Raw genomic sequence first — 7,227 nt, 5'->3', positions numbered from 1 at the left:
AATACTAATGCATGAAAATCCTAACCTCAAAAAAATCACCCGTTAGCTGTCATGTATGGTATGTTTTTTTTTTTTCATTGTTATTTTTAATTCACATTCGTTGCAAATTCAATTCACATTTAAATTTATATGTATTGCGATCTGCAGATAAATCACTATGTGCATCTAAAAAAATATTTAACATTGTCCTGTCTACGCTCCAAATTCCATGTAAAGTACACAGACATACCTCATTACAACCTTCTTTAGCTTTAATGGAAAATTGTAAAGTTATTTGTAATTTAAATTTAACAAATTAATAAATTAATAAAGTCAAATGTAAAATATTTGACATTTTCGAGAACAAATAATTTGAAAAAAATCAAATCAGCTGCTATACTGATATTACCTGTTCAATGTGCCTTGGTTTAATTGTATTTTTGGAATAAACAAAGTTCTTTTTCCTTCTGTCAGTAAACTGTTTTTTTTTTTTACAAATAGTATAAATAAGCAATGGGAAATGAGGCAAAATTTGTTTTATTTCCAACCTTTGTTGGAAATAAAGCAAAACTCAGATTTTGGTATTATTTCCCATTTAAAAGTGAAATAAAGCAAATTTTGCGTTATTGCCGTTTGTGTTATTTCGAAGGTCGCTTTCATAGTGGCACCTTTCTCAGGTGCTTCTGAATTTCGTCCATACTCGGTCCATACTCAATTGAGTTATTAATTAAAACTTCCATAAAGCCTGTATTAAAAGAGTTTCATACAAAAATTAAGTACATATTTTGAATTAGAAAATGCACCTCTACTCCATAACGCACGTACGCCTTAACGTATGCACTTTGCACAATTTTGCTCAATAAACATGAATTCATTAACAATTCGAAATTCTGCACGTGCACGATTTTGCCTGACTGAAATAAGCTCCCAACTACGAGTATCCATGTAGGTATCTGCTTATGCACTTGCACTCAGAATTTAGGCATATTTTACTTATACCCACCCATATATGTGTGCACCTCCTAAGCCTACAACAGCTAACGGCTGATGCAAATCTTTTATTGTTGTTGATGCTCGGTTGGCAACAATCGATGAAATGCAAAATCATCGAAATTAGAAAATCACTACAAAACGCACTCAAAAAGGCCAATTCAAATTTTCTATGGCCCATAGGCAGACAAACAGCCAGAGCTGCGATAGCGGTATGTACTGTTAACCCGACAACCGACAATGCAACGAAATCCAAAAATGTCAACGACATTACCAAATAACAACGAAACGAAACGAATGAACTCAACTGAAATAAGGAGAATGGGCGTATCTAACAACAATGACAACCAACAGACGTCGAGCCATGCAGCCAGGCAGCCAGCAAAATCAATGGTTTCTCAGTGGTAAGCGCATTTAGTATTGAAAGCACGGATTCGTTTTATTGTCTGGCAGCAAACGCTGCTCATTAGCTGGCACAAGCAGGAGCGAGGGAGGGCATCATAGGTAGATTTAGGCACACGCGCACATGCATCGCTAGGAAAGCTAGGATCTGTGTATTTTGAGGAGGATTTCGCCAAAAACTATACTTGCTGCTGAAAGTACATTTGCATTACAGGGGGCATTGTAGCGGTTGTTTCTGTATTAACTGGCGCCAGCATTGTTTTTGGCTGTAGATAGATGCATTAGGCATGTCGGTGTCGATTGCCACAAGCTGACGATAAATATGAAACCAAAATGTTATTGTAGGCGAAAGTGTTTGATATTCCAAAGGGCAAAAATGTGACATACCCGAAAGGTATTCGAAACAATTTCTTAGATTTCTTAATTAATGCTTAAATTTCCGAAGCGATTACCTCCACCATTAAAAAGTTGAGAGATGCGATCAAATAATGTACACTAGTTTATTTTTTTTTTTATTCTATATTTTATTATCATTTCGCATCACTAAAAAATCAATAGAGTGTCTGAATATTCGCAATTTTCCAGTGTCGCCAGTGTCGTATGGCCTCGGCTCTGCCAGTGTCAGAAATCTTCGGCTTTACCAGTGTCACGAGTTCCGCCAGAGAGTACTTTGCATTCACACACACAGACAGACATAGCTTAATCGACTCAAATCGACGTTCCGATAATTTAAGTAAACATTATCTTCTTCTTCTGGTAGTTACAAACCTCGGACCAAAGTTAAAATTCAAATAAAGTCTGGTTTATAAGAACCGAGTTAAACGGGCTTTTAATGACCAAAAAATTCACTACTAAGAAGGTTTGAAGCCAAATCGAGGAGCTTCTGACTTATAACCAGTATCATGAAAGCAATTTTCTCTTAATTTTCTATTGAAACCAGCACGTAAATAGTATTTATATTTTTGGAATTAATTTTAGTCTTTCTCGCTGATTCCTAATATCTTAAAGTATTTTTCTGTTGACACTGCCTACCTTAAAACGGGCCCATGTCATGATTATGTTGGCCATCTTGAAAGGCCTATCTAAACTGCATATCAGTACCGCCACAAATGTGCGAATGTGATACGAAAGTTTTTTTAGTCCAGTATACTAAAAAGGGTTTAGATCCAAATAAGGTTAGTACAAATTATAAAGAATTACACTTTTGCTGAAAATCTAAAAAGGTTAAAGATATTCCAAAATGTTTCTTTGCCTTGAAATATTTTGAAAGCTGTCGCTAATGTCTTATAAGATTCCAGTAATTTTGTGGAGCCTAACAGAAATTATTCGTATAAAAGTCTAATTTTTGTTCTATGTTCTTCTAAATATGTTAGAGGGACCGATAACTCTGCTTTGTTCTGAAGAATGCTAAAAAACCCAAATCGAAATCAGAATAAAACTTTCGGAAGTATTTTCATAAGAACGAAGGTGAGAACACAATTTTCAATAACGTTCTCAACGGATATTATACAAATAAGAACAGTCACCTGGGAACTTTCCCAAAAACGGAGCAAAATCTTCCGGAACATTCTCTCGAAAAACAAATTGGGAACAAAAGTCTCAGGAACGTTCTCACAGAGAACGAAACGGGAACAAATTATGGGCGCCCTGCTCACTACGGGCGTAAAGTAAGAGCTCATTTAGACGAAACTTATCTATCCTCGCCGATGGATTGAACGATGCGGGCCAGTTCGATCGCCAGAGCTAAACCCAATAGATTTCGTCTACTGGGGCTATCTTAAAGACAAAATTTATTCAGAAACAATTCGTAACGATTAGCATTTGCGGGAACAAATAAATTGAGCTGCTGCTGAGATAGCTCAATTGAGTGTAAAAACTCTAGAAGCGTTTTTCTTAAGAAGTGTCGAGCTTGTATTAGAGTAGAAGGTCCCCGATTTGAGCATTTTTTTATCAATAAATGAATACATTTTTCTTCAAACAACTCATTTATATTTTATTTCACGTGAACCCATCCTTCACAAAAAATATTGTTATAGACTCTAGTCCGAATTCCGGTAAGTATAATAAAATAATGTCAGGAGCAGCTAATAATGTACCTTTGTACTATTTAGCATGTCATTGGTCGGTTATTTTGTTTCTATTCGAAATAATAATAGTGGCACCTTTCTGAAATCTCAATTAAATAAGCAATTTTTTTGCGTGCAGTTAAAGTTTATGTTAAAGAAAATACATGGAAAGGCCCGATTTATTTTTTATTTTTATTTTTTACCTGAATCATTTTTGCTTATCAGGGAGCTCACCCCTTCGCTAAAACTTCGCTAATTGTCTCCTTTCTTTCCCAGGGTTGCGGTAACGTTATTCTTAAAACAAATTAAGAGCGAAGAATTTGCAACGAGATATCTGTTATCCGGAGCCTATTCAAAAATTTTAATTTTGTACCAAATATAAACATAAACATGTTTCTACTCGTGTCAAATATTTTCCTACTGGCCAGGTAGTCATCGATGTACATTTGAATGCACATACATACATGTTTCCGAATTTGCTAAAACAATTTTAGGAGCAAATTTTCCGATTCGGATATAACCGCTTACATTTCACCCAACACCGTTGGCCATTTTCAACTCGATCAACTGCTTCACATTAAGTAATTGGTTGCATCGTCCTGCTTGCTTTCTGTTGTTGCACTGGATTTTGTGCAGACCCCAACAATTTGGGCATTTATTCACTAATGAGTCGATTCGCTAAAGGCGACTGGCTGTGGCTAAGTTAATTGGATTTAAAAGGTAAGATTCGTGGGTTAATGCGCGCGCTACTTTTTAAGCAAAATATTAGTGTTTAAGTGATATTTTCGTTTATTAAAAATATGTACACTGTCGCAACAAATTATTGGCACAGCAAATTTTTCACTATATATGCCACAATTTTTTATCTAATATTTTTCCGCCAATTTTGTATAAAAATATGGTTCATTCAAAAACAACAAAAACATACAAATATAATTCCTAAACTTTGTGCAAAACTCGCGAAAATTCAGCGAATTTTCATCAAAATTTTCAACTTTTTAATCAAATGCAAGTTCGGAGTTAGTCAAAAATTGCGATTTTTTTTGATGAAGGTGTTTTGTATTTTTTCCATATAAAGTGTTTTCGAAAAAAAATTGTTCGTATGGAAGAGACTGCGTGAAAAAAAATTGCCAAAAATCAACAGTAATTCCTAGCTACTTAAAACTTACATTTTATTATAATAAAATTTATTGGGCTACAAATCTGAACACTCGAAAAAATTCTAAAACATCTGATTAAAAGGTTGAAAATTTTCATGAAAATTTGCTGAATTTTCGCGAGTTTTGCACAAAGTTTAGGAATTATGTTTTATGTTTTTTGTTGTTGAATGAACCATATTTTTGTACAAAATTATACAGAATTGTCGCATATATAGATCAAGTTTAACAAAATTTTTTCATATTATTTTTTTCTAATTCCGAGTAAGAAAGAATTGGTGTAATTCGGAGAAGTGCCGTTAAAGCACAACCAAGAAGAAAAGATAAAATCTTCGCGGCATTTATAAAACATAACAACATATTTATTTACCCTGAAATTGTATGCGATGAAATGCCCACGTTCAAAAATTTCTCTGCGATAAGATCTCGTATGCTAGAAGACTGAAAGTTCAGTGCGAGTGCCCATAGCAGATGTAGACGCGAGGCAATGAGAAGAAACACAAATAATTATTTAAATTTCTTTTTTTTTTTTGTTTTAATTTTTGTACAGCCATTTTAAAACACTATATTTATTGTAAAAGTTGGAAACTGCCAGAAAAAAAGTGCGAAGACATTAGAAATTAAATCATGTTAGTCAATAGTTCAACTAAAGCACCATCTAGCGGGACTATTTTTTGTAAATACTTTACACCTTACTATGAATCTAATACATTCCGAAAATTTTAACGAAATCGTAATTATACATTCAATTAGAAGAACATAACTAAAAAACAAAAAAAAAGTTCTAGAGTCAAAATTGTAGGCACTATGATTTTCCTTCCCCTTAATCGCCGAAATTACACACTGAGTGACGGGTATCGGAGAAGATGGATTGACGAACTGTATGAGCTTTTTAACGACATGGACATACATAATTAAGCGCATAAAAACACAGCGATTGCGCTGGCTAGGACATGTTGTACCTATGGATTACGACGCTCCGGTGAAAAGATCCCTGACTCCGCACCCATGGGTGGACAACGAAAGCAAGGGCGCCCAAGGGCGATCTGTCTGCGCTCGGGATAACTAACTGGCGCACATTGGCACAGGAGAGAAGCAATTGAAGAAGCTTTTTGGTATCGGCTCAAACCGACAAACGGTGGTACTGCCAAATAAGAAGAAGAAGAAGACGTGGATACCTTAAACAAAGAAGTGGATACTTTTGTATACATTTCCTTGGGAGGCTGCGGCAAAAATGATGGTGTATCGAGTCCAAACCATTGGAAGGCCTTTAGATAAAACAAAATTGGTCCGGATAATTAGGCCTGTAGCGTTTGGACTAGCGAGTGTGTGGGATCGGAACGTAAAAGCATCGAAATCGAGAAACGTCAATAGGAGTGTACCCCAAATTCCAATAAGCAGGCAGACTGACTAAAAAAAGGGTGGCGCAGATATATAAAGTCGCTACAACAGAGTACAGGGAGTTAAGTTTGAAGACAGAGAGCTACTAGTACGGAGAGTTCCGTTGCGAATTAGAAAGCTTACGATTAAAAAGCTACGCATACCTCAGTGAATTCAATTCCATAGCCCGCTCTTTTATTTACTCCGCTGCTATAATCGAAAATACAATATAATCCGTCATTTTCTTCAAAGTATGTAAAATCGAACAATTTTACTATAAATAAACCCTTGATGAGCTTTTTTTTTTAATTCCGTTCCACTTTGTTTTCCTTCATACAGCTGACTTTGAAAAACCACTGATAACTGGAATTGCTGCACATATTTCCGCAAGGGTTGCAACGGCGATTTAAAGTATGATTATAAAGAAAATGAATACTCTTCTAGCTCTCATACAAAAAGGGTTAGTTACAAACTTTTTTCGACACGGCGCGCTTTTTCAGTAGCGTTCCGGAACTTGTGTATCACACTATAAGTATTTTTACATTACAATCCATTAAGTTTAAAACAACCCACTTTGTTTGGTTAACTAAAATCGACAGCGTAGTTATATAATTCTTCGAATGAATGTACGAATTTATGTACTTACCAACGTATGTATGTATATATTAGTACGTTATTGCATTTTGAAAGGAATGTAAATGCCTGAATTTTAAGAAAAAGCAGAATATCCACGCACACATACACATGCACACACACACAAAGCCACCTTGGCGTCATCCATTTCCTACATTCACTCAATGTTTCATTCACGGCTGCATTGCTGATGTTGCAGCTGTTGGTTGCAAGTGCAATTTTTACAACTCCGCTACTCAATTATGATACAGTGCCGTGCATGTTGCATGTAGCTGCATAGCTGTGTTGTTGCTGTTAATGCCACAGCTGACACTGTCATGTTGTTGCCGATTTTAAGCGCCATGTGCGCAAATGGCAACGAAAATCCGTATGTATAAATATTGGCAGAGCACTACAAGCAACCGAACGCAAGGCTACAGCCAGTCAGTCAGCATTGCAATGTGCGAAAATGCTTTATTATTATTTTGCAGTTGCTTTTCGGAATACGTACATACATACATATATAGTACATACAACTTGCATGCATTCACCATTCACCCACACATGCATACTATACGAATACACACATGCATAAATACCTCGAATGCAGCGCACAAATTTCATCCTCCATAAATCCCCCC

The sequence above is a fragment of the Rhagoletis pomonella genome, unplaced genomic scaffold, assembly GCF_013731165.1.
Source record: "Rhagoletis pomonella isolate Grant_MI unplaced genomic scaffold, Rhpom_1.0 Rhpom_scaffold_00006, whole genome shotgun sequence".
NCBI lineage: Eukaryota > Metazoa > Arthropoda > Insecta > Diptera > Tephritidae > Rhagoletis > Rhagoletis pomonella.
Note: the sequence above shows the minus strand (reverse complement) of the source record.